Consider the following 26,392-nt stretch of genomic DNA (forward strand, 5'->3'; position numbering starts at 1 on the left):
AAAAATAAAGGAAAATGAGGAAGGATTTAGTCACGTTTTTAGTGAGAGTTGTTCCCAAATATTGACATTAGGCAATACTGATTTTCATTCTCAAGCGTACTTACATTTCCATTTATTGAACAAATTAAAATATGACTATATATGAAGGAAGAATAAAACAGTGTATATACCAGAGTTGCTATTAAATTAGTTAATCATGCAGATGGCAATCTTAGAATCTGCCTGAGGGTGAATATAAGATAATTTTTACATTTGTTGTAGCACCAGCGCTCCGTCATTCTGATTTATAGCCTTAAATGCTCAAAAGCTAAGGTTGAGCTGTGAAAACTCATTGTCAATGACATCGTTCAGTCTGGATTAAACTTAACTTAAATGTGGGGTAGGTTTGACCTTCGACTTTGGCTAAAAGGTGAGTAAACCACTTGAAAACGAAATTTTACATTGATGTTGAGCTTACTTGGTGTAGCTTACGTCGCTGCAGTCATCCCAGACAAAGACACCTTCTTCGTCCAAGTCATTAAGGCCGATCCATCCACTTGCATCGAGAAGACATGAAGAAGGGATGACCTGATTAATAGGGCGTCTCTAAAATCTTTTGTTTCATTGTGTTACTGAAGGCGTCAACATGAACGAATGTGTGACTGTGTGCTGGTATACATACAAACATATTTAATCATTAAACATATAAATTGATTTTAACAGAAAGCTTCTACACCACTAAAATGGCCTTCACTAAAATGCTCTGCTATACAGATAAAAATGAATATGATCAGAAATTATACAAACCTTCATAATAAATAGCATTTCTCTGTCTTAATAATCCATTGGCTGTTGGCAAACTAAACGCCCAGACTTCCATGATAAACTGATTAATTCTATGTTTCCCGTTTTTTCCAGCACCTCATTTATACTAATGAAGGAAATGGGCTGTATACATAAATACCTACACCTTAGAATATAAATCTTCTTAAAGATGGCTCCACCATCACTAAAAATGCTACAGAGATGAAAACATTGCACAGGCTCAGTAACAGTCCAAACGTTGTTGTCAAGAGCAATTAATTTCTTGTCTTCTTACCCATCAGCTGATGGCAAACGAGACGCCTCCCAGCCCCCATCCCCCCTCCCACCCAACTTACCAGCGACGAAGTCCTGTTCCTTTTCGCTGGTGATGGAGGTCAAGGTTGCCCCGAGGGCCACACAGGAGTCGTGGGCATCTTGCCAGGTGGCCTGCTGCTTGATGGCCTTGTAGCAGGAGAGGTCACGCTGCTCCCATCCCTCTTGGCAAGTGGGAGGGGCGGTGGTGGTGGTTGTTGTTGTAGTGGTTGTGGTTGTGGTAGTAGTGGTGGTTGTTGGGGTTGTGGTTGTAGGTGCTGGCTCGGCTTCGGTGCTGCAGAGGAATCTGTGGAGGGAATTGATTTTTGTTAAAGAAGTTATTTCTCTATGAGTGATGGGAGACATTTTTTAAATGAAGTGTGCATTTATTAGCAAACTAAATATCTTAGATAATTCTGAAAAAGAATTTAAATAGTAAAAGTATTTATATTCTAGAATCGCTTATCGGTATTATCTTTTTCATTTTATGGACCAACGCAAGATAAAACTATTGGAAAGTGTACGATTGATTCCACGGGGACCGTGTTTTTATTTATCTCATCATATTTTATAAAATATTTCCAATAATTTCGCTATACTAACGATAGTTTTTCTTTAAGGAAAATGGTATCATTATTCTAAATTAATAATATTTGATTGCCATAACTCATTATTGGCTATGATGAGATCTCCTTTAAGGACTATTTTTCATCCCCAAAGAGATCTCCAAGTGTAAATATGAGCTTAAAATTAATCATAAGTTATTAATGAAGCTTGGGTGATTTATACTTTGATGTAGCTCTTTAATTAATGCGAGCGTAGAATACATCAGGATTATACAAAAATAAAGGCTTTAGTATTTGGAGAGACAGAATCTGTCCGTTGAACATTCATAGTCATCCCGATACACAAAGGAAATAGGTTCAGAATCCTCACCTGTTTGCTTCTGCACAATTATCGTCGTTCCAGAAGTAGTTGAAATTCTTCTTCATTTCGACACAGTTGTCCTCTTCGCGCCAAAATCCAGTATTGACCATTGTTGTCTGGTTGTCCATCAGCCCAGCTGGAAAACGCAAACATGAATTTTATATATATATATATATATATATATATATATATATATATATATATATATATATATATATATTTATATATATATATATATATATATATATATATATATATGTATATATATATATATATATATATATATATATATATATATATATATATATACGTATATATATTTTATATATATCTATATATATATATATATATATATATATATATATATATATATATATATATATATAGTATATATATATATATATATATATATATATATATATATATATATATATATATATATATATACATATATATATATATATATATATATATATATATATATATATATACATACATATCTATATATATATATATATATATATATATATATATATATATATATATATCTATATATATATATATATATATATATATAGATATATATATATGTATATATATAGATATATATATATATATATATAGATATACTCATATATATATATATATATATATATATCTATATATATATATACTATATATATATATATATATATATATATATAAGATATCTATATATATATATATATATATATATATATATATATATATAGATATCTATATATATATATCTATATATATATATATATATATATATATATGTGTGTGTGTGTGTGTGTGTGTGTGTATGTATATATATAGTATATATATATATATATATATATATATATATATATATATATATATATATATATATAGATATCTATGTATATATATATATATACCTATACATATATATATATATATATATATATATATATATATATATATATATAGATATCTCATATATATATATATATATATATATATATATATATATATATATATATATATGTGTGTGTGTGTGTGTGTGTGTGTGTGTGTGTGTGCGTGTATGTATGTATGTATGTATATATCAAAGAGAGGGAGAGAGAGCGAGAGAGAGAGAGAGAGAGAGAGAGTGCACAAGTGTGCATAGAAGTAAATAAATAAACACCAAAAACTGCAAAACTATAAGGGTCATGGATATGTCATTGTTCCTTACTTGGTATAAGCCAGAGGACTGCCATCAGCCCAGGTGAAGTCCGTTCCTTCCTTATATATATATATATATATATATATATATATATATATATATATATATATATATATATATATATATATATATACCTTCATACGTATATAATATATATATATATATAGATATATATATATATATATATATATATATATATATATATATATATATATATATATTATATCGATCAAGAGTCACTTCCTTAGCCCTAGCATGTACACTTATCTAACGACTGCAAATATGTTGGAATATTAAGACGAAAAAAGAGATACACTAACCAGAGACATTTCCATTGATCTGACGTCAGAAATTCGTCGAGTGAGAATGGTTACATAAATCATATTCACAGAAACAAAACCCTTCACATCCTTTCAGGAGAAATTTGTCTGGTCGTGGCGATGACTAAGTTTTGGATCATTTTGCCTAGACACAGATGTTCATAGATGTTCATCTAAAGTACCATACACAACTTTTACAAGGTTCCCCAATTCGGCCTTAATTTCTTGAAAAAAAATAAGAAGGAAACTTGGCAGACAAATTGAGTCATGAAAACCCAGCCACTTGGCAACTGGCACCTGACCTGGAAAAATGGAACTACTAGACATTTAGCATGAGTTATTTTCGTAATTCTGCTCTCTTCTCGTCCTTTGTCTTCTGGATACTGCCCAACTTCTGGTTTTATATTCGGTAATAAATCTCTGATAAAAAGAGCATTTCTTGATATGCATAATGATAGGTAAAAGCTTCTAGTTTTTACGAGTAGAGGTTGTCACTTTTGTTATAGAATAGTGAGTACAAATAGATAAGCCATGTTATAAATGAAGACATCTTCGTTTCTTATGAAATTTAGATTTCATGGTTTTATCAAGTAACATATCCAAGAATATTAGCAAATAAAGAAGATTGTTCCTTGCAGGTATTTTCCATATCTTAGAACAAGGCATTTTTCAGCAAAAAAATAAAAAATAAAAAAAAATAAAAAAAAAATAATACTGGTGCTTCCCAAGTGAAAAAAAATAAAAATAAAATTGTGCTACCCAAGTAAGGGTACGTTATTATCAGTTGAAGTTTACTACATTATTAAAAGAATTATTATATTGTACCCTCGCTGAAAGTCTGGAAGTAAATAACGCAGGTTTGAAGCAGCATGTAGAGGGAGAATTTCTACAGCTTATTCCTCAGTTCAGATTACAATGTTTTCATTGAAGTATAATTCATTTTCATTATTACAAGCAACAGAACAAAGTATGCAGGTTAATTGACTCGTGGGCTAGTTGACTTGCGGGCGAATAGATGTGTGGGCTAATTGACTTGTGGGCGAATAGATGCGTGGGCTAATTGACTTGTGGGCGAGTAGCTGTATGGGCTAATTGACTTGTGGGCTAATTGATGTGCAGGCGAATTGACTTGTGGGCGAATTATTTAATGTGGGGCTGGGCGAATTGACTTATGGGCAAATAAATGTGTGGGATAATTGACTTGTGGGCAAATAGATGTGTGGGCTAATTGAGTTGTGGGCTAATAATTGATTGTTGAGAATAGATGTGTGGGCTAATTGACTTTGTGGGCGAATAGAATGTGTGCTAATTGATTTGTGGGCTAATTGACTTGTGGGCGAATAGATGTGTGAGGTAATTGACTTGTTGGCTAATTGACTTGTGGGCGAATAGATGTGTGGGCTGATTGACTTGTGGGCTAATTGACTTGTGGGCGAATAGATGTGTGAGGTAATAACTTGTTGGCTAATGACTTGTGGGCGAATAGATGTGTGCGGGCTGATCGACTTCGTGGGCTAATGACTTGCGGGCTAATAGATGTGTTGGTTAATTGACTTGTGGGCGTATAGATTTGTGGCGCAATAGACTGTGGGCTAATTGACTTGTGGGTGAATGATGTATGGGCTATTTGACTTGTGGGCGAATAGATGTATGGGCTAATTGACTTGCGGGCTAATTGACTTTTGGGCGAATAGATGTGTGGGTTAATTGACTTGCGCGGGGCTTATTTGACTTTTGGGGCGAATAGATGTTTGGGTTAATTGACTTGTGGGCTAATTGACTTTTGGGCGAATAGATGTGTGGCTAATTGACTTGTTAGCTAGTTGACTTGTGGGCTAATGACTTGTGGCTAGTGACTTGTGGCGAATAGATGTGTGGGTTAATTGATTTGTTGGCTAATTGGCTTTTGGGCGAATAGATGTGTGAGGTAATTGACTTGTGGCTAATTGACTTGCGGGCTAATTGACTTTTGGGCAAATAGATGTATGGGCTAATTGACTTTGCGGGCTATTTGACTTGTGGGCGAATAGATGTTTGGGTTAATTGACTTGTGGGCTAATTGACTTTTGGGCGAATAGATGTGGGCTAATTGACTTGTTAGCTAGTTGACTTGTGGGCTAATTGACTTGTGGGCTAATTGACTTGTGGGCGAATTGATGTGTGGGCTGAAAATAAAGTAACAAAGAAAACTGGCAGGATAGTTAGTAAGTGAAAAATAGTACTGGAACGCTTTGCTAAGGAGGATTGTTATTCAAAGATTGATTATTCAAATACCTTCACACCAACCTAGTATATTTCCCAACTAGATATGGCTCTTATATAACTCAAATAATAAAAGGAATGATTGCATTATATTGCCATACCGTAACAACATAGTTTGTCAAGTATCAAACGAACATACCATGATTTATACAATTTTTACTTTTTTTCTCTCTCTCTCTCTTAAAAGAATAATTGCTCCCTACTGGTGAAAAATGTTTACGACTGTTTCCAAGAACTTCACCTCCTACCTCCCCTCACCCTTCTCTCTCCCTCTCCCTCTCTCTCTTTCCTAGCATTATGAAGTCTACCAAGAAATGCGTTTATTGCTAATGCCACTGGACAAAGTGAGCCTCATCTCCAGCTCGCTTTTACTTTGGAAAAGCATTATCTCACTAATGAGTACAAATGGTGGGGTAGATAAATATTCCGGAGAACGCTGCCTTGGCTACAAGTAGGGTACGTCATAAAACAAAGTAAAAGCTCCCTAAGAGAGTAGGCTCCAGTGACAACTATCTACTCAGAAGATGAGAATGAACGAGATAAACATGGAACATGAATTTGCTATTATACAATGAAAAGGAACGCAATTTTATATTTAATTTTATGATTCTACACGAAAATAGTAGATACTTTATTTTCATGAAATCAACTGTTGTTTAAGTTCTTTAATTACCAAATGTACGTCTTACTTATTAAAGGAAATAAAAACCATCAAATGTAACCAAGATATGGATATTCAATTGGTGGTTCTATACCAGTGGTTCTTAAACTTTTTTATCCACTACGCCCACTCTAAGAATTGGTTTTCTCTCTCCGCGCCCCCATTGCATCTATGGGTAAAATTCCCGCCCAGATTTAAAGGAGAATAAAAAGAAAAGAGAAAGAGAAGGGGTTTTGACAGAAGTAAGTAATTACAAAGCATGGTAAGCCCAACGTGTCTAACTAAAGTAGTAGACTATGGGAAATTAACGTTGTAAGGCGATGCTTTTGCCTTTTTTTTCATAAACTTCTGAATTTTAGTTCCTCAATCTCGTGAAGAGAATAACGAATATATTTGGAGAATTCTAAATTTTTCCTCAGGGTTTGCGCCTACCATGGAAATTGCTAACCCCCCCCCCCCCCCCCCCCCCCCCCCCCCCCCCCCCCCCCCCCAACCCCCCCCCCCCCCCCCCCCCCCCCCTCGTTTAGGAACCACTGTTCTACCCGAAAATAATGGATATTTATTTTAAAGAAATCGACCGGTGTTTGAATTGTTATGGAAGATAAATCCCAGCATAGAATGTTAAACAATATTAAGACATTAACAGTTACGTGTGAAATCGTTTTGGTCAACATAGCAGCTCGTTTTAAGAAGACAGCAGACGACGATGTCAATTGCTGGACACAAAGCACCCTCTTATATTTGCTAATTACAAAATGAAAAACCAACTAGCTGGTAACTGCCTTTTTTCTTATGGATTACCTAACGTCTCCCTGCCATTACTCTCTCTCTCTCTCTCTCTCTCTCTCTCTCCTCTCTCTCTCTCTCTCTCTCTCTCTCAAAGCTTTCGACGTACGTAAGGGGAAGTACACTTAATTTTGCTTAGGCTGCAATTACTTCTAGAGACTCGATTCACCTTATTTGTTGTCGTGACAACCTATATACCTATCCGGTGTTCATTACATCTTCCTTAATAAGTGACCTGTCTTGAGTGAGATCTTCATCTTTATACGAATAATAGTCTCTGAAAAATTCCAGCTATTATCCTCGTTTCATTAGGAGGATAGCTATTACAGGGCGTTATGATATTTACATTTTTAATAATATTTTAATCATTGTTTAAAATGTATGCTTTCCTGAGGACTCTTAAGTCCTTTTTTTATTTTATTAGGATGGTTAGGAAGAAATTATTTGACAAGCTTACCAACTATTATGCATGGTTTCTTAATCTAAAAGGATTCATCCCCACTAGAACCTATTTCGTTACATTCTCTGCACATACAAATTATGTTTAATTTATGCCCAATCTACGTTATCCTCGTTTCATTAGGAGGATAGCTATTACGGGGGCGTTATGCTATTTACATTTTTAATAATATTTTAATCATTGTTTTTTAAAATGTGTGATTTCCTGAAGACTCTAAAGTCTCCTTTATAATTTTATTAAGATGGTTAGGAAAAAATTATTTGATAAGCATACCGAAGGGTTTCTTAATCTAAATAGCTCCATCTTACCTAGAACCTATTTCGTTACATTCTCGAACATACAAATTATGTTTAATTTATGCCCAGTGCATCTACCCAACCGGTATTCGATCCACATCCTGTGCCCTTAGGGTTGATGTAGATGAAATAGGGACTTCTTGCTCTGTTTGCCAAACATATTTAATTAAGTTATTTTCAACTCTGCCTTCCACAATCCTTTCTAATTCCCAAAACCCAAACAAGTTCCATTTGTTTTAAACCTAAAGGTGCAGGTTTGGGTTGGAGTCATTGATAGTTTAGATAAACTTATCGTATGCAATTCCTTGTGGGTGTAAGTTATTCCCAAAGTGTACCAAGTGTTTCATGGTCCACTGTGATACATCTGTGTATATAGGGCAACGAGTTCAGGCGATACTATAATTCCGGCACTAACACTCAAGTTACTTTTTTTTCATAATTTCGAACGCGATCCCATAATTCCAGCAAATATCCCTGTATGTCCTATTTGATTCACTCAGCATGAAGTAAGACTCAAAGGGAGTGATATATGTGAAGTTCATTACCTTGTCCAGCTTTCGAAAACTCTGACTATCCACTCCTATTGAGAGATTGAAACCTATTAGTCCTCCCTTAACCTCAATATTCTCGAGCTAAGAATATGCTGTTGTCTCACTACGATAAATTACAGTCTTATTTAGAGATCACAGTGCCTTATCAATTCTCTCTTAACTTAAACGTTCTCCAGTTAAGAGTAATTATCTTTCCGCTACGATAAATTGCAGTAGTATTGAGATATATCACAATGCCTATTACTTCTCCCTTAACCTCAAGATTCTCCAGCTAAGAATAATTATCTGTCTCGCTAAGATAAATTGCACGAGCCTAAATCATTATCTAACTCGACTCTTGCTGCACTGCATCTTGTAACTATTTTCTACGAAATACCAGTCTCGCTATTAATGATAGACCAGAAGAAATTTCCGCTGCAAAGCCAGACAAACGCCGACAGCAAACACGGTCCCATTAGCAAACGAACCTTGAAGTATTAGCTGTTTGTTGCGTTCTGTCAGATTCGGCAAAATAAAGGAAATGGTTGTTGAATGAGCTTTTTTTTTTTTGGGGGGGGGGGGGGAAGTTAGATTTATGATTTTATTTTATTTTAGGTGATATTCAAGACTTCATCTCGCAGGTTTATATACTGTGAGACGTTTTTCGAGTTTTTGTTTTTCATACGTGTGATATAAAAAAAAAATCATGTGGTAAGAAGGTTATGTAAATATACATGCACACACGGACATAAAGACACACACACACCCATATATATAGATATATATATATATATATAGGACATATATATATATATATATATAGATATATATATATAATATATAATATATATATATATAATTTATATATATATATATATATATAAATATATATATATATATATATATATATATATATATATATATATATCGTCAACACTCCACGGGAATTTCTCACCTTCTGAATAGTGAGATTACGCGACCTTTCGTATGATCAATATCTGAATACGTGATCGCCGCTTATAATACCAAAAGCGGTTGGACTTGATACATCCAACCCCAATACAAACCCCAGGCTAGCCATTTCCCCAACACTGAGGTAATATGTCAAGCAACTCCTTTGTATGGAAAGTGACTAGTAAAAATAATTGCAGGTCTGTATATAATTTATTCAGATCTGCGAGGAATATCAAAGGATGTTCTGAATAATACCAATTTCTGCAGTAGGTTCAGTTTTAATTCTATTTCCCTGAGATATTGTCAGGAGTAACAGGTCATGATTTTAGATTTATTCCGAATCCGAATGACTTAATTTTTATTGATGATAAAATAGTCTCAGAAATTATTTTGATATCTCTCCTACTACATTCTTCTTCTTCTTCTTCGTCTTCTTCTTCTTCTTCTTTTTCTTCTTCTTCTTCTTCAGAAGTTTCCTCTTGTTTTACTCAGCTGGGCGTTAACAGACGTACCTAAAAGAAAGAAAAAAGGAAAAAAAGTAATCCTTAAAAGTTGCAAACTCTAAAAAGACGAAGGAACTCAATCTCCCAGGATTGTCTATATCTCACCAAGTGAGAAACTTTGTACTACGTAAAATGTGTTCGTCTATTTTATGAAGATTTTCAAGATAAAATCTGATCTTGGGGTGATGAACGATAAAAATATGTAGCTCAATATCAACTTGAAAATACCTTGAAATTCAAGTAAGGAGAGACACATATTGATTTGTTTGTATCTATAAATAATAATAAATTCCCTTCCCCTGAATACAACTAAGAGAAAATTGGATTATGTATATATATACATACATATATATATATATATATATATATATATATATATATATATATATATATGATATATATATATATATATATATATATATATATATATATATATATATACTATACCTATATATATATATATATATATATATATATATATATATATATATATATATATATATATATATATATATATATATATATATATATATATATATATATATATATATATATATATATATATATATATATATATATATATATAAAAGTATATACATATATATATATATATATATATATATATATATATATATATATATATATATATGAATAACTTGATCATGAAGTATATAAACCGTGATGCTATGTATAAATAAAGGTTTTTTTTGCCACGAAGGAAAAAATAGAAAAAGCGATATAACCGAGTACTTTCGGTTCCTCTTTAGGACCCTTTACTGAGGCAAACTGATTTTACAAAGAAAACACCATAGTCAAAAGAAGGCTTAATATACAAACTGACACTACCAGATTAGCCATAAGAGTGAAAATCGCCCTTATGGCTAATCTGGTGGTGTCAGTTTGTATATTAAGCCTTCTTTTGACTATGGTGTTCTTTGTAAAATCAGTAAAGGGTCCTAATAGGATCGAAAGTACTCGGCGATCTCGCGTTTTCATTTTTTCCTTCGTGGCTAAAAAAACTTTATATATATATATATAGATATATATATATATATATATATATATATATATATATATATATATATATATATATATATATATATATATATGAGCGCATATTTTATTTGAGGCTTCGAAGTTTTTTTCGCTATATACTTAAAATGATGGATCATGATATGGCTATGAGACCACACATTTCATGGTGCAGTATGTTTATTATTATTATTATATTATTATTATTATTATTATTATTATTATTATTATTATTATTATTATATTTTGCTTTATCACAGTCCTCCAATTCGACTGGGTGGTATTTATAGTGTGGGGTTCAGGGGTTGCATCCTGCCCTCCTTAGTAGTCCATCACTTTTCTTACTATGTGCGCTGTTTCTAGGATCACACTCTTCTGCATGAGTCCTGGAGCTACTTCAGCGTCTAGTTTTTCTAGATTTCTTTTCAGGGATCTTGGGATCGTGCCATATGCTCCTATGATTATGGGTGCGATTTCCACTGGCATATCCCATATCCTTCTTATTTCTATTTTCAGATCTTGATACTTATCCATTTTTTCCCTCTCTTTCATCTTCAACTCTGGTGTCCCATGGTATTGCGACATGAGTGATACTTTCTTCTTGACTTATCAATCAACGTCACGTCTGGTCTATTTGCACGTTATCACCCTATCCGTTCTGAATACCATAGTCCCAGAGATACTTTTCTATCACTCCCTCAGGTTGGTGCTCGTGCCATGGGGGCCCACTTATTACTGCAAGGTAGCTGGTGTTCTTGTTACAGGCTTTAGTGGAGGGCTTTGCCACTGAATCATGCATCTTTTTGTACTGGTTCTGTGCAAGTGCCGGGCATTCGCTTGCTATGTGGTTTATGGTTTCATTTTTCGTATTGCACTTCCTACATATGGGAGAGATGTTAATTCCGTCTATCGTTTCTTTGAACAAAATATAAAAAAAAATGGTTCTTAGGGCCTGATCTTGCGCCGCTGTTATCATTCCTTCAGTTTCCTTCTTTAGCTCTCCCTCTGTAGCCATTGCCATGTGTCATCGCTGGCTAGTTCTTTAGTCTGTCTCATGTATTGTCCGTGCATTGGTTGTTGTGCCAGTCCTCTGTTCTGTCTATCTTTTCTCCGTCTCTGTATATTTCTGGGTCTTCGTCTACTTTTATTAGTCCTTCTTCCCATGCACTCTTTAGCCACTCGTCTTCATTGGTTTTCAGATTATTATTATTATTATTATATTATTTATTTATTTATTTTTTTTTTTGGCTCTATCACAGTCCTCCAATTCGACTGGGTGGTATTAATAGTGCGGAGTTCCGGGTTGCATCCTGCCTCCTTATTTTATTATTATTATTATTATTATTATTATTATTATTATTATTATTATTATTATTATTAATTATTATTGTTATTATTATTATTTGCAAACATTATTTTAAAAGATAAAAAGGGTCGAAAAATTCGTTTTTCAATATTTTTTTAGAAAATCTGTTTAAATGAAAATAATCTTAAGGAAAAGTTAGTAAGTAAAGTCTAATCAATTCAGCCTTCAAGGACTAAACCTCCGTTCGTTGTCGCAGTCCTCGTCGTTCCAGGTGTACCCGAAGGATTTCTTCATCTCCACGCAGTCCTCGGAGCTGCCGATTCCTAAGATCTTGCCATCATTGGGTTCTCCTTTTCCCACCTAAAAAAAAAAAAAACGAAAAAAAAAACACGTGAAAGGATATTAATTTTTCTTTTAGTGTGATTTGGATAGATTATTAATTATTATTATTATTATTATTATTATTATATTATTATTATTATTATTATTATTATTATTATTATTATTATTATTATTATTATTATTATTATATTATTTTTATTTTATTTTTTTTTAAGAATGGCAGAGTTAATTGAATTATCCATATATGAATCTTCTCTATTTTTCAGATTTTTTATCAGAAAAATAGAGAAAATTCCTTATAAGATAAATTCAATTAACTCTGCCATTCTTTTTTAATAAGGCATGCATCCAAGAAGGCCTGCTTCCTGCTTCCTGCTTTTTATTATTATTATTATTATTATTATTATTATTATTATTATTATTATTATTATTATTATTATTATATTATTATTATTATTATTATCATTATTATTATTATTATTATTATTATTATCATTATTATTATTATTATCATTACTAACGAGAATGACAGAATTAAGCGAGTTGATTTTATACATTATTATTTTTATTTCTTCTTACCATCCGCCTCTCTGTCTTAGCCATGTTTCTGAGTAACTGGCCAATATTCAAATTAGGAATTTCTATAAAACTATAAATATGCTGAAGATGATCTTCCATTTAAAACAGGATTCTGGATCTCAGTATACCAGAATCCTGATATGCTGAGCAATTATTATTAAATAACGAGAACGCTGCGTGTCTGTCAAATTACGAATAAAACGAATCGTTGTAAATTGGATGAGAAGATAAAAACAATGACTACAGGGATTTGGAAGTACTGTAAGGATTAGCTCAATAGAGCTTGGTACAAGAGAGTAAAAAACTGAAAAATAACCGTGAATGTCAATGGAAAGTATAAATGAAAAAGTTTGTTAAAGCAACAGTAACCAGAAAACAAGGCTAGAATAATGAATGCTCAGTGCACATCAAACTAGAGTTAGGAATTTTCTTTGCAGTATGCATTCAGATCAAAAAGTGTTGACGTTGCAAACAAACCCATTTTCAATTACGATTCTCTCTTTGGCTTTAACTGAACTCATCAAGAAATCTGAAGCCTGAATTTGGAAGATTATTGATTTGAATATAGAATTTAGGCCAAACGCCAAAGCACTGGGACCTATGAGGTCATTCAGCTCTGAAACAGGAATTGATAGTAAAAGGTTTGAAAGATGTAACGGGAGGAAAAACCTCAAAGCAGTTGCAATTATGCATCAATTGTTAGGAGATGGCGGAATAAAGTAAGATGAAAGAAAGTGGAATATGAATAATTGAGGTACAGTAAAAGGAACGAAAGAGGTTGCAGCTAGGGCCGAAGGACTGTTAGTGAGTCTGTGCAATGTTTTCATTTCTCTGTAACAGAACATTTTTAGTGATGGTGAAGCCATTTTTGAAGAGGATTTATATTCTAAGGTATAGGTATTTAGGTATACAGCCTATTTCCTTCATTAGTATAAATGAGGTGCTAGAAAAAAACGGGCAACACAAAATTAATCGGTTTATCATGGAAGTCTGGACGTTTAGTTTCCCAACAGCCAATGGATTATTAAGACTGCGAAATGCTATTTATTATTAAAGTTTTGTATAAATTTCTGAGCCTATTCAGTTTTTTTTTTTATCTGTACAGCAGAGCATTTTAGTGTTCTGTTAAAAGCAATTTACATGTTTAATGATTAAATATGCTTGTAGTTATACGAGAACACAGTCACACATTCGTTCATATTCACGCCTTCAATAACAAAACGAAGAAAATTCTAGAGATGCCCTATTAATTAATCAGTTCATCCTTCTTCAGGTCTTCTCGATGCAAGTGGATGGATCGGTCTAAACGACTTGAACGAGAAGGTGTCTTTGTCTGGGACAATTCCAGGGAAGTGACCTACACCAAGTAAGCTGAAATACCGCTGTCAAATTCTTTTACCAGGTTTATGCAACTTTGAGCAAAATTCCAGAGTCAGTCGTACCCTACGCCTGAGTTCAGCTGAATCCAGACACAACGTTGTCTTTGAATTATGAGACTACTCAGCAAGTTTAAATTTTCAAGTGTTTAAGGTTACAAATTAGAACGACTGAGTCTCTGGTGTTAGAAGAAATCTAGAAATCATATCATAGTACTCACACAGCTCTGAGTATCTAACTATGGTTTCATAACGAACAATGACCAAAGTTTCCCTCCAGTAAACGTCTGGACAATCTATATATATATATATATATATATATATATATATATAGATATATATATATATATATATATATATAAAGATATATATATATATATATATATATATTTGCGTGTATGTAAGTATAATGTGGTCTACTCATTTAATCATGCTCACATCTTAAAAAAAAAAAATATTACCTATAGAAACAAAATAATAAAAAAAGAAAAAAAGAACTCATTTCAAATGTGACCAGATCTCTTTTCACATTTTCACTTTTTTTTTTTTTTTTATTTCCAGGTGGGAAGTGGGAGAACCCAACGACGGTTACATCATAGGATTCTGGAGGCTCCGAGGATTGCGTGGAGACGAAGAAATCCTTCGGGTACACCTGGAACGACGAGGACTGCGACAATCGAACGGAGGTGGGTTGGTTCAAGGGGAGAAAGATGTTCTCCTCAGGAACTCTCACCTTTTTATTGCTTTGACAAAAAATCTTCCATTTTCCTCTAGAAACAGTTTCTATTTCATTACATGAATAAAACCGTAATATACAGTATAAATTAGCACACTTATAGACGTATGCTAGGTAAATGTATTTGAAGTCATATACATTTACAGAATCCTATAAATACCATAAGAAATTATGTTTAAGAACAAAAACGTAGCCTTCCTCTTCATCACACCTATTCAGGGACGTCTTGATTGATTAACTGAAAATACCTGCACGTCTCACAGCTGAATGCATTATTCTTGACAACCTGGAGCGCCTATCATGAAACGTTTCTCATTTTTATTTCCTTATCACTTAGGTACGTTGCGAACGCCCAGCTGAGTGAAAACCAAGGACCAATATAGTCTGCTGTTACCAAGAAGACGCCAGATATGCTGTAATTAATACCTCATTGTTCTAGTAGCATAGAAAAAAAGACCTAAATCATACTCAAATTTAATCTACCCATTTCGTGTAAGACTGTGACTGCTCTCTGAAGAAAAAAAACTGAAATGAAAGCAATACTTAGCCATATTTTGATATCCTTTCGAAATTTTCCTGTTCGCGATTCTTCTCGAGACTCCTTTCTTCAAACCGATGTCTCCATAGGGATGTGAGTTTTTTTTGTTGCTTTTTGTGCTTTTGGTGGGAGGGTGGGGTCTTAGGACACCGGGAACATTTGAGGGTGTGTTCCGGAATGGGTTTGAGGGCAAATTTTATTTCAGATATCTAAACGATTAAGAGGACGGACGTTGTTTGATTTCGCTTGTAGGTAATGAAAGGAAGAAGCCTCTGTCATACTCACATATAAATACCATACATAAAAACATACACACACACACACACACATTTATATATATATATATATATATATATATATATATATATATATATATATATGTATGTGTATATATATATATATATATATATATATATATATATATATATATATATATATATATATATATGTATGTGTAATATATATATATATATATATATATATATATATATATATATATATATATATAGATAATATGTAGGTGGTATAGATATATATATATATATATATATATATATATATATATATATAGATATATATGATATGTATATATATATATATATATATATATATATATATATATATATATATAGAATATATATATACACACACACACACACACTTATATATATATATATATATATATATATATATATATATATATATATATATAAATCGAAAGAGACATTGAGATAGAGATACGCAAAGACAGTCGAACAGACGGAGTGCCATACTGAACTGTTTTCCAATTCCACATGTTTAACTTTCTTTAACTATTGGAGGCCAAAGACTTTCCTTGTAGCCTGGACTTTCTTCAATTCTGGAAAGGATATTAACTTTTTTAATTTAGCGACGATGCCAGAATATCAAACGCCTCACCATTTGTTAAGGTTGTGCGTGCATATGAACTTACAAAACAAACGGGATATCACAGGAAAATAATCCTGAAAACGACATTCGCAAAGAAAGAACATCGTCTGCTGAGATTATGATAAAGAGACAGACGGAGAATGTAGTGTATTCCGGAATACGAAATCACTCCCGTGGAGGGAAACTCTTCAATGAATATTCATATCACTCTTTATCATTGACATTTCTTTTCATTTTTTTCATTTTTTCCATCTTTTTTTTTTTTTTACATTTTTTCATATCCTGAGATGAAATAAGTGCAGCAGATGGCCGCTGTCTCTTGCATATGCAAAGCGAAATTTGAAATGTGGGTTTCGGCAGATATGAATTTTGTGAGATGAATTCATTTCTCGCAGAGGAGCGTTTTAAGAGCGCGGATTTTATCCCTCCTCCTTTTTCGTTTAGAAGGAATGCTCTAAGATGGAAATGGGGTTAGCGTAATTGCCTGTAGGATGATGGTTTGCGAGAGTAGCGTGTCTGCTTTGCTTTCGTTTGACTTACTCTCCATCTCATCTTTCTGCATCTATCATTTATTTGCTTTGCTACGACCTACTATTACTTATGGTTTACGTACACCATATTATTCTGAATCTTGAATTTCAATTCAGTGGCCTCCTTTGGTGGGTGGTTGGTTTCCATGTGAATAAGGTTCGTCTTCTGAAGAATAATAATAATAAAATAATAATAATAATAATAATAATAATAATAATAATAATAATAATAATAATAATAATAATAATACTGTAAAAAGGATGGCAGAATTAAGCGAGTTGATTTTATAATTGTTTTTTCTATATTCCTTACAATTCGCTTCTCAGGCTCAGCGATGTTTCTGAGTAACTGGCCAATATTCATATTGGGAATTTTCAAAAATTGTAAATGTTGAAGGAATCTTTGGTTTAAGGGCTGGTATTGGTGCTGGTATAGCTGGTATCACGTGACGTTTCGACTTCTCGTAGGTCATCTTCGGACGAGTCGGTTGAAGAGGACTGTAGCAAGAAAGTTTGCGGAACGGTATTTATAGCGGCTCGGACCTAGAGTTGCATTCTCATTGGTCGGGCCAATAATAATAATAAAAAATAATAATAATAAAAAATTACTCCATCAGTTGTATGTTTTATCCTCAGAGTCACAATTTAAGTGATTCCAAGACGGAAAAAATAGTTGACATGAATTCAATCCCAGGGTTGTGAATACTTGTCAACATTTTTGAAGCTTCGACCCTGGGAAGGATTAATGAAAATGTCACTTTTTTTTCTTTTAAACTGAAGTTGAGTTTTAGATGTGAAGAGCAGAATAACAATATTACTTCCATATATATATATGTATAATGTATGTATTTATTTACTTATGTATTATGTATAATACACACACACCACACTCACACACCACACACACGCACACACCCCAACCACACACACACACACCCCCAAACACACACATATATATATATATATATATATATATTATATTATATATATATAATATATATATATATATATATATATATATGTAGAGAGAGAGAGAGAGAGAGATGAGAGAGAGAGAGAGAGAGATAGAGGAGGGATGGAACAGCTATATAGTATCATTATCCAGATAATGGCCACTGTTACGAGTAAAAAAAAAAAAAAAAAGCATATATACCTCAACTGAACTATACGGAACAAAGAAGGAGCGTGAATAGAGAAATGAAGAAAAAAATAAGCGAAAAAAAAAAGAAAAGAAATTAAAACTATCTCAAAAGGAAAGTCAAAACGTAACTCGGGTAAAAATTCAGCAGAAACGCCAACACTTGGGCTAATTTTTCCGCTGAAGTTATCCCATCCCTCGCGAAGAAAGAGAGAGAGAGCTTGGAACTTTTCATCCAGGGGAGAAAAAAAGTCGGACGTTAGATATCACGAAGACGAAACTGAAATAATGAAATGAAGAAAAAAGGGGAAACGAAACTGGATCCGAGAATTTGGTGTTTGTGTGTTTTCGTCTGTTGTTCTCTGAGCGGTCGGTTTGAACGAGGCGTGCTAGATCTGTTAGGGTTACTAGTGTTTTGACTGGAAGAGAAGCGTACTCTAAGTCACATTTCTTGCATGTTCTTCTATGTAGTACGTATGTATGTATGTACACATACACACACACACACACGCACACAACACACACACACACACACACACACACATATATATATATATATATATATATATATATATATATATATATATATATATATATATATATATATATATATATATATATATATATATATATATATATATATATATATATATATATATATATATATATATATATATAAGTAGATGAAGGCAGGCAGGGAACACACAGGAATTTGACTATGACATTTATTCCGACGTTTCGCAATACATTATTGCATCCTCAAGGAAAATTCCACAATAGATGTAAATAAAATAATATAAAAAAAAACAACTTTTAAAATATTATAAAATTAAAAACAATAGTTATCTATAAGTCAACTTAAAAAAGGGAAAAGGAGACCATATTTAAAATACACAATAAGTTAAGTTAAAACACAAGTCACAAAATAAAACCATGAAATTTAACATTAATCTACAAGGATTTATTTCAAAAATAATAATAATAATAATAACAATAATAATAATAATAATAATAATAATAATAAATAATAATAATAATAATAGTGTGGGCTCTGCCGAGTGGCCTCCTGCTGATTTTGGCTATAACACACACACACACACACACACACACACACACACACACATATATATATATATATATATATATATATATATATATATATATATATATATATATATATATACTGTATATAAATATACATGATGTGTGTTTATGTACATAAGTAAGTCTGTGTCTATAAGAGTTCTTCCCATCATTACCAATTTAATATAATATATACATAACATATATATATATGAATATATATATATATATATATATATACATGTATGTATGTGTGTGTGTATGCATACGTGCCTGTGTCTATAGGCGTTCTTTCCTTCATTACCTCTAAAACGAACTTCAGCAACGTTCGTCCTCTCAAACGTATAGGAGATAACTGAATATCCTCATCCCCACTCCAGGTACATCTAAAAATGTCACGGTGCCATCAGAAACTCCCAAAGCATAAAAGAAACAATTACGTCCCTCTGGAGACACCGGTTTGAAGAAGGGGCGTCGCGCCGGAAAAATACGAACAGGAAAATGTTGGAGGGTATTCGAAATAAGACAAGGCCTTGCTTTGTATTGCTTTCATTTCATTTTTATTTCTCCAAGGAATATCACAGATTTGCATCATAAACTTAGAATAGTCTGATTATAATTTAGATTTTTCTTTAAAAGAAAACAAAATTAACTACTAATTCAGCCTAATTTCCAGTGTCTCGTTGTAACAGCAAACCTAACAAAATTTTGTTCTTGGATTTCACTCTGCTGGGCGCTCGCAAACGTACCTGAAGGAATAACAAAAATATAAATCGGAATATTTTCAGACAAGGTGCTGCAACTTATAGAAAGATAATACATAATTGCCTGTTAAGCTTCCATTTATTTGAAATTATTTAATCATAAAATCCCAAAGTGGGCATTGTGAAGCTGGTAGCCAGTTTCGGTTACAAAGCATTTCATTCCACATAATTTATTCATGCGTATATGACTGTCCATACTAATGAAATTACATTTTTCAGTTTGTATATATAGTGGAAAGAGAAACTGTAAAAAACTTTAGAACTTTATTGGACTCATGCAAACGTGTATGAGTGCGCAATATTTTATTTAAAATCATAGTGGTTATTACTATATTGAAAAAAGAACTGGCCAAAAACTACTTTAAATGTTTATGCTATATTACATAGTATATATGGTCAACCTTTATATCTAATGAATTATAGTAATTATACAATTAGTTATAATGATGTAATTAGTTAAATCTAAAATATAGCTAGTTATAAAATCAAAGGAAAATTAGTAAAGAAAAATATTTTAGTGGGATTTAGAGAGAAGAAATGTAAGAGTTCCGAAGAAGAGGCTTTGGCCTCTGAGCTACAATTTCGATTAAAAACAAAGATTTTACTCAAAGCAAATGAAAAGGTGAGAGTTCCTCAGGAGAGCTTCTTTCTCCCTTGAACAACCCACCTCCGTTCGTTGTCGCAGTTTTTCGTCTTCCAGGTGTACCCAAAGGATTTCTCTCCACGCAGTCCTCGGAGCCTCCGAATCCTATGATGTTACCGTCCATTGGGTTCCTCCTACTTCCCACCCTAAAAAAAAAAAAAAAAAAAAAAAAGGAAAATGAGAAGGATTTAGTTCACGGTTTGTAGTGAAGTTTGTTTCCAAATATTGACATTAAGGCATACTGATTTTTCCTTCTTAAGCCTACTTACATTTCTATTTATTGATAAATTGAAATATGACAGATATGAAGGAAGAATAAGTGTGGAACCTATAGGAAGTACTTTTACGAATAAAATAAAACAGTGTATACACCAGAGTTGCTATTAAATTAGTTAATCATGCAGATGGTAATCTTAGAATCTGCCTGAGGGTGAATATAAGATAATTTTACATTTGTTGTAGCACCAGCGCTCCGTCATTCTGATTTATAGCCTTAAATACTCAAAAGCTAAGTTTAAGCTGGTGAAAAACTCATTGTTAATGACATCGTTCAGTCTGGATTAAACTTGACTTAAATGTGGTGTAGGTTTGACCTTCGACTTTGGCTAAAAGGTGAGTAAACCACTTGAAAAAAAAATTTACATTAAAGTTCAGCTTACTTTGTGTAGCTTACGTCGCTGGCAGTCATCCCAGACAAAGACACTTCTTCGTCCAAGTCATTAAGGCCGATCCATCCACTTGCATCGAGAAGACCTGAGAAGGGATGACCTGATTAATAGGGCGTCTCTAGAATTTTTTGTTTCGTTGTGGTACTGAAGGCGTAAACATGAACGAATGTGTGACTGTGCTGGTATACATACAAAACAAACATATTTAATCATTAAACATATAAATTGCTTTTAACAGAAGGCTTCTACATCACTAAAATGCTCTGCTATATAGATAAAGATAAAGCTAAATGATCAGAAATTATGCAAACCTTCATAATAAATAGCATTTCTCTGTCTTACTAATCCATTGGTTGTTGGCAAACTAAACGCCCAGACTTCCATGATAAACTGATTAATTTTGTGTTGCCCGGTATTTTCTAGCACCTCATTTATACCAATGAAGGAAATGGGCTGCATATATAAATACCTACACCTTAGAATATAAATCTTCCTAAAGATGGCTCCACCATCACTGAAAATGCTACAGAGATGAAAATTATTGCACAGACTCACTAACAGTCCAAACGTTGTTGTCAAGAGCAATTAAATTTCTTGTCTCTTACCCATCAGCTGATAGTAAAAAGAAGACGCCCCCCTCCACCCCCCCCCCCCCCCCCCTCCCCTCCCACCCAATTTAACCAGCGACGAAGTCCTGGTCCTTTTCCACTGGTGATGGAGCCCCAAGGTTTGCCCCGAGGGCCACCACCAGGAGTCGTGGGCATCTTGCCAGGGGTGGGGCCTTTGCTGCTTGATGGCCTTGTAGCAGGAAGAGAGGGGGGTCACGCTGCTCCCATCCCTCTTGGCAAGTGGGAGGGGCGGTGGTGGTGGTTGTTTTTGTTGTAGTGGTTGTGGTTGTGGTAGTAGTGGTGTTGTTGGGGTTGTGGTTGTAGGTGCTGGCTCGGCTTCGGGCTGCTGAGAGGAATCTGTGGAGGGAATTGATTTTTGTTTAAAGAAGTTAGTTTCTCTATGAGTGGTGGGAGACATTTTTTAAATGAAGTGTGCATTTATTAGCAAAAAGAATATCTCAGATAATTCTGAGAAAGAATTTAAATAGTAAAAGTATTTATATTCTAGAATCGTTATCGGTATTATCTTTTTCATTTTATGGACCAACGCAAGAATAAAACTATTGGAAAGTGTACGATTGATTCCACGGGGACCGTGTTTTTATTTATCTCATATTTTTATAAAATAATATTTCCAATAATTTCGCTATACTAACGATAGTTTTCTTTAAGGAAAATGGTATCATTATTCTAAATTAATAATATTTGATTGCCATAACTCATTATTGGCTATGATGAGATTCTCCTTTAAGGACTATTTTTCATCCCTAAAGAGATCTCCAAGTGAAATATATGAGCTTAAAATTAATCATAAGTTATTAATGAAGCTTTGGTGATTTATACTTTGATGTAGCTCTTTAATTAATGCGAGCGTAGAATACATCAGGATTATACAAAAATAAAGGCTTTAGTATTTGGAGAGACAGAATCTGTCCGTTAGAACATTCATAGTCATCCCGATACACAAAGGAAATAGGTTCACAATTATCACCTGTTTGCTTCTGCACAATTATCGTCCGTTCCAGAAGTAGTTGAAATTCTTCTTCATTTCGACACAGTTGTCCTCTTCCCGCCGGAAAATCCAGTATTGACCATTGTTGTCTGGTTGTCCATCAGCCCAGCTGGAAAAACGCAAACAGATTTTATATATATATATATATATATATATATATATATTATATATATATAATATATATATATATATATATATATATGACTGGTAAAAATGTTCTGTAACAAACAGAATTCCCATCTAATAAAAGGAGCCCATAAAAACACCAAAATGTAGAGAGAAAAGTACTATATTTCAGAGACTGCTGTCTCTCTCTTCAGGTATATGAATAAGAAAAGTTTACAGAAAAGGTGGTATTTATACAAGAGATTCGTCCACAAGTAAGCCAATTTAGGTCACCCCCGCTGATATCTTCCTTTAATCCTTCTTAAGCGTTGGTTGAATGAACACTGCGTCGACGATGTCCGATGTCCCAATTCCCTTTTGAGGATGTTTCATTACCTGCTTCTTCTTTTATTAAGGCCGATTCCATCATTTGACTCTTGTACCGGCAGTTGCTGCTATAAATTACACGTGACATATTCCAGTTTATTCTATGGTTATGTTCATTTATATGGTTGAAAATAGCCGAGTTCTGTTGTCCATACCTAACTGACCGTTTTTGTGTTGTATTAATCTCTGGGAAGTGATATACCTGTAAATCCGATGTAAGATTGGTCACAGTCCTGGCATGGGATCTCATATACCCCAGAGTCTTGGGCGATGTCTTTTGTTGGACGTTAATCAGGGATTTGGCTAAGGTATTTGGGTAGGTAAATGCAAAAGGGTTGGATTTCCCAAGGTGTGAGTTACTCTCTTAATCATCTCCAGGTGGGGAAGGATTTTTATTTTAATGTCGGGTGTGTTCCCCCCCCTCTGGGTCCCACCCCCCCCCCTTTTGTCCCTTTAGGGGGGTCCACGGTAAAAGAAAAAATTCAACCGGTTTTATTTGCCTTTTTTGAAATTTTTGATTTTCCCCTCATTGAATTTATGGTCAGGATACTTTAAAGATGAAAGTTGCTTGCGAATTAGTTTCAAATTCTTTTTTCCAGGAAATCTGGGGAACAAATTCGTAAGGCTCTTAAGAATAGGTTGCTAGCTACACCTATCTTGATAGTATTGTCATGATAGCTAAAGTAAGTGAATATATGAAAGTGAGAACGTTGGTTTTCTGTATATGGTAAATTTGTATTCTGTCGTGTCTCTGATTATTAAAACATCAAGAAAAGGAATTTTGTTGTCTGTTTTTCCCATTCAACTTTAAAATTTGATGCTGGGCACTAATGCGTTTAATTTTGAGAGGAATTCATTAAAATTACCCCACTTATTATCCCAAAATGTTAGTATGTCATCCACGTATCTCATCCACAGCATGTTTATGGGTTTTATTGCATTTATTACTGTAGTTTCAAAGTATTCCATGTACAGATTGGCTAAAATAGGACTTAAAGGAACCTACCCATACTACACCCGAATTTTGCTTGTAGAATGATTCCCCCGAATGAAAATACGTTTATTAGATGCACATAATTCAACTAACTTTATTATTTTGTCAAGTGCCAAAGGGAAATGATCTGAATAGGGGGATCATTTTTTCCCTTAAAAAAAAAAACTGAAGAACGTCCTGTACTGGTACTTTTGTGAATAGGGAGTCTACGTCAAGGCTTAAAAGTTTTATGTTGTGAAGTGGTATATGTGCTTCTCTGAATTTTGTTTGTGACAAAAGTCCCCCCTTTCGAATGTTTGATTTGTGTGGACTAAGGGAGAAAAAGTGCCTAAAAAAAAAAAGAAGAAAGGAGGCCAGCTAACCATTTAGAAATTTTGTAATTGAAAGCTCCGGCGCATGAAACGATGGGTCTGAATGGAAGATTGTCTTTTGTGAGTTTTGGGGAAGACCATAAAAGTAGGGTAATTTAGATTAATTACTTTAAATTTCTCTAATAGTTTCAATACTCTTTTTGTCTGGGCCAATTAATCTTACTTTCCGAAAAAAAATTCTGTGGGAAAACGTTCTGGAGGGGATTTTTCGTCAGTCGTTTTTCGTAAGTATTTTGTGTCGCTAAGGAGCTGGTTGATTTGTCGAGGTAGAAGTCTTTGTCCATTATTACAATTTTGCCGTCTTTGTCGGATCTACTTATTATAACACTAACTTTTTTTTTAGTCCTCAAAATATATATGCTTCAGGATGTTTTTAGAGCAAATACTTTATGAAAAATATGTGTTTATTTCAACACTTAGAAACTGAAACCTCTTCGAGAGACTCACTGGCAACAACGGCCGGGGGGTGTTGGAGAGAAGAAGATCCACAAAACAGCGGAGAAATTTTTCTTCCGCCCTCAGAAGTTGCAGAAGGTCTGGCCTTCTGAACCAATTCCTTTTTTTTTTTTTGTCGGATAAGAGGAAGCAGGTGGACTCTACCAAGACCATCCATCTCTGCAGATGAGTCCAGGGGTGCTGATGACTGGGGAGTCAGCAGGTCTCTTGGCGCGAAAATCTCTGAAATCGAGAAAAAATGACAAAATTTTCCCCCGTGAAGGTACCCCTTTGCAATCAAAACCGGTGTTCTTCTTTCAAAGCCTGGGTTTGTGGGTTATTTCTTTAATTTTGCTTTTTTAATATCCCCCTTGTTTATTTTTTTGCTGAGTTTTTGCCTGAATTACTACCTGTATTGTAAATTTAGTTTTTTGGAAATAACCCAGCACTCCCTTTTTCCCAAATAACCGATAATTAAAGAGCTACTAGGAAAATCCAGTAGCCAAGAGCTTCACCTGCAGAACAAACTCGCAGGAGGTCAAGAAGCCTTCACTGAAAGTCATCTTCACTCGAAGACCGAATTCATCCTCCAGTTTGGGAATGCGTTTTCACCAATACTCCAGTCAACGAATCCTGGAATGATGTCTCATTGAATCGTACATCTCAAAAGTGCTTTGTCTTCGAGAGGAAAACCTTGAACACAAATATAGAATATTACAAAGTGGAAAGAAAGAAATAAACGATATATCTTGATAAACAGTTCTTAGTTAGTTAAAGAAGTATTTTAACTATGATTCATACCACCACCAACTTATTGAATAAGGAACAA

General features: G+C 33.5%; 1 pseudogene; it reads right to left on the reverse strand.

Moving 5' to 3' along the window:
* LOC135212275 (macrophage mannose receptor 1-like) overlaps window positions 1-26,392 on the reverse strand; it is a 28,411-nt pseudogene that overhangs the window by 997 nt on the left and 1,022 nt on the right.

Source organism: Macrobrachium nipponense, chromosome 40 (assembly GCF_015104395.2).
Source record: "Macrobrachium nipponense isolate FS-2020 chromosome 40, ASM1510439v2, whole genome shotgun sequence".
NCBI classification, from domain to species: Eukaryota; Metazoa; Arthropoda; class Malacostraca; order Decapoda; family Palaemonidae; genus Macrobrachium; species Macrobrachium nipponense.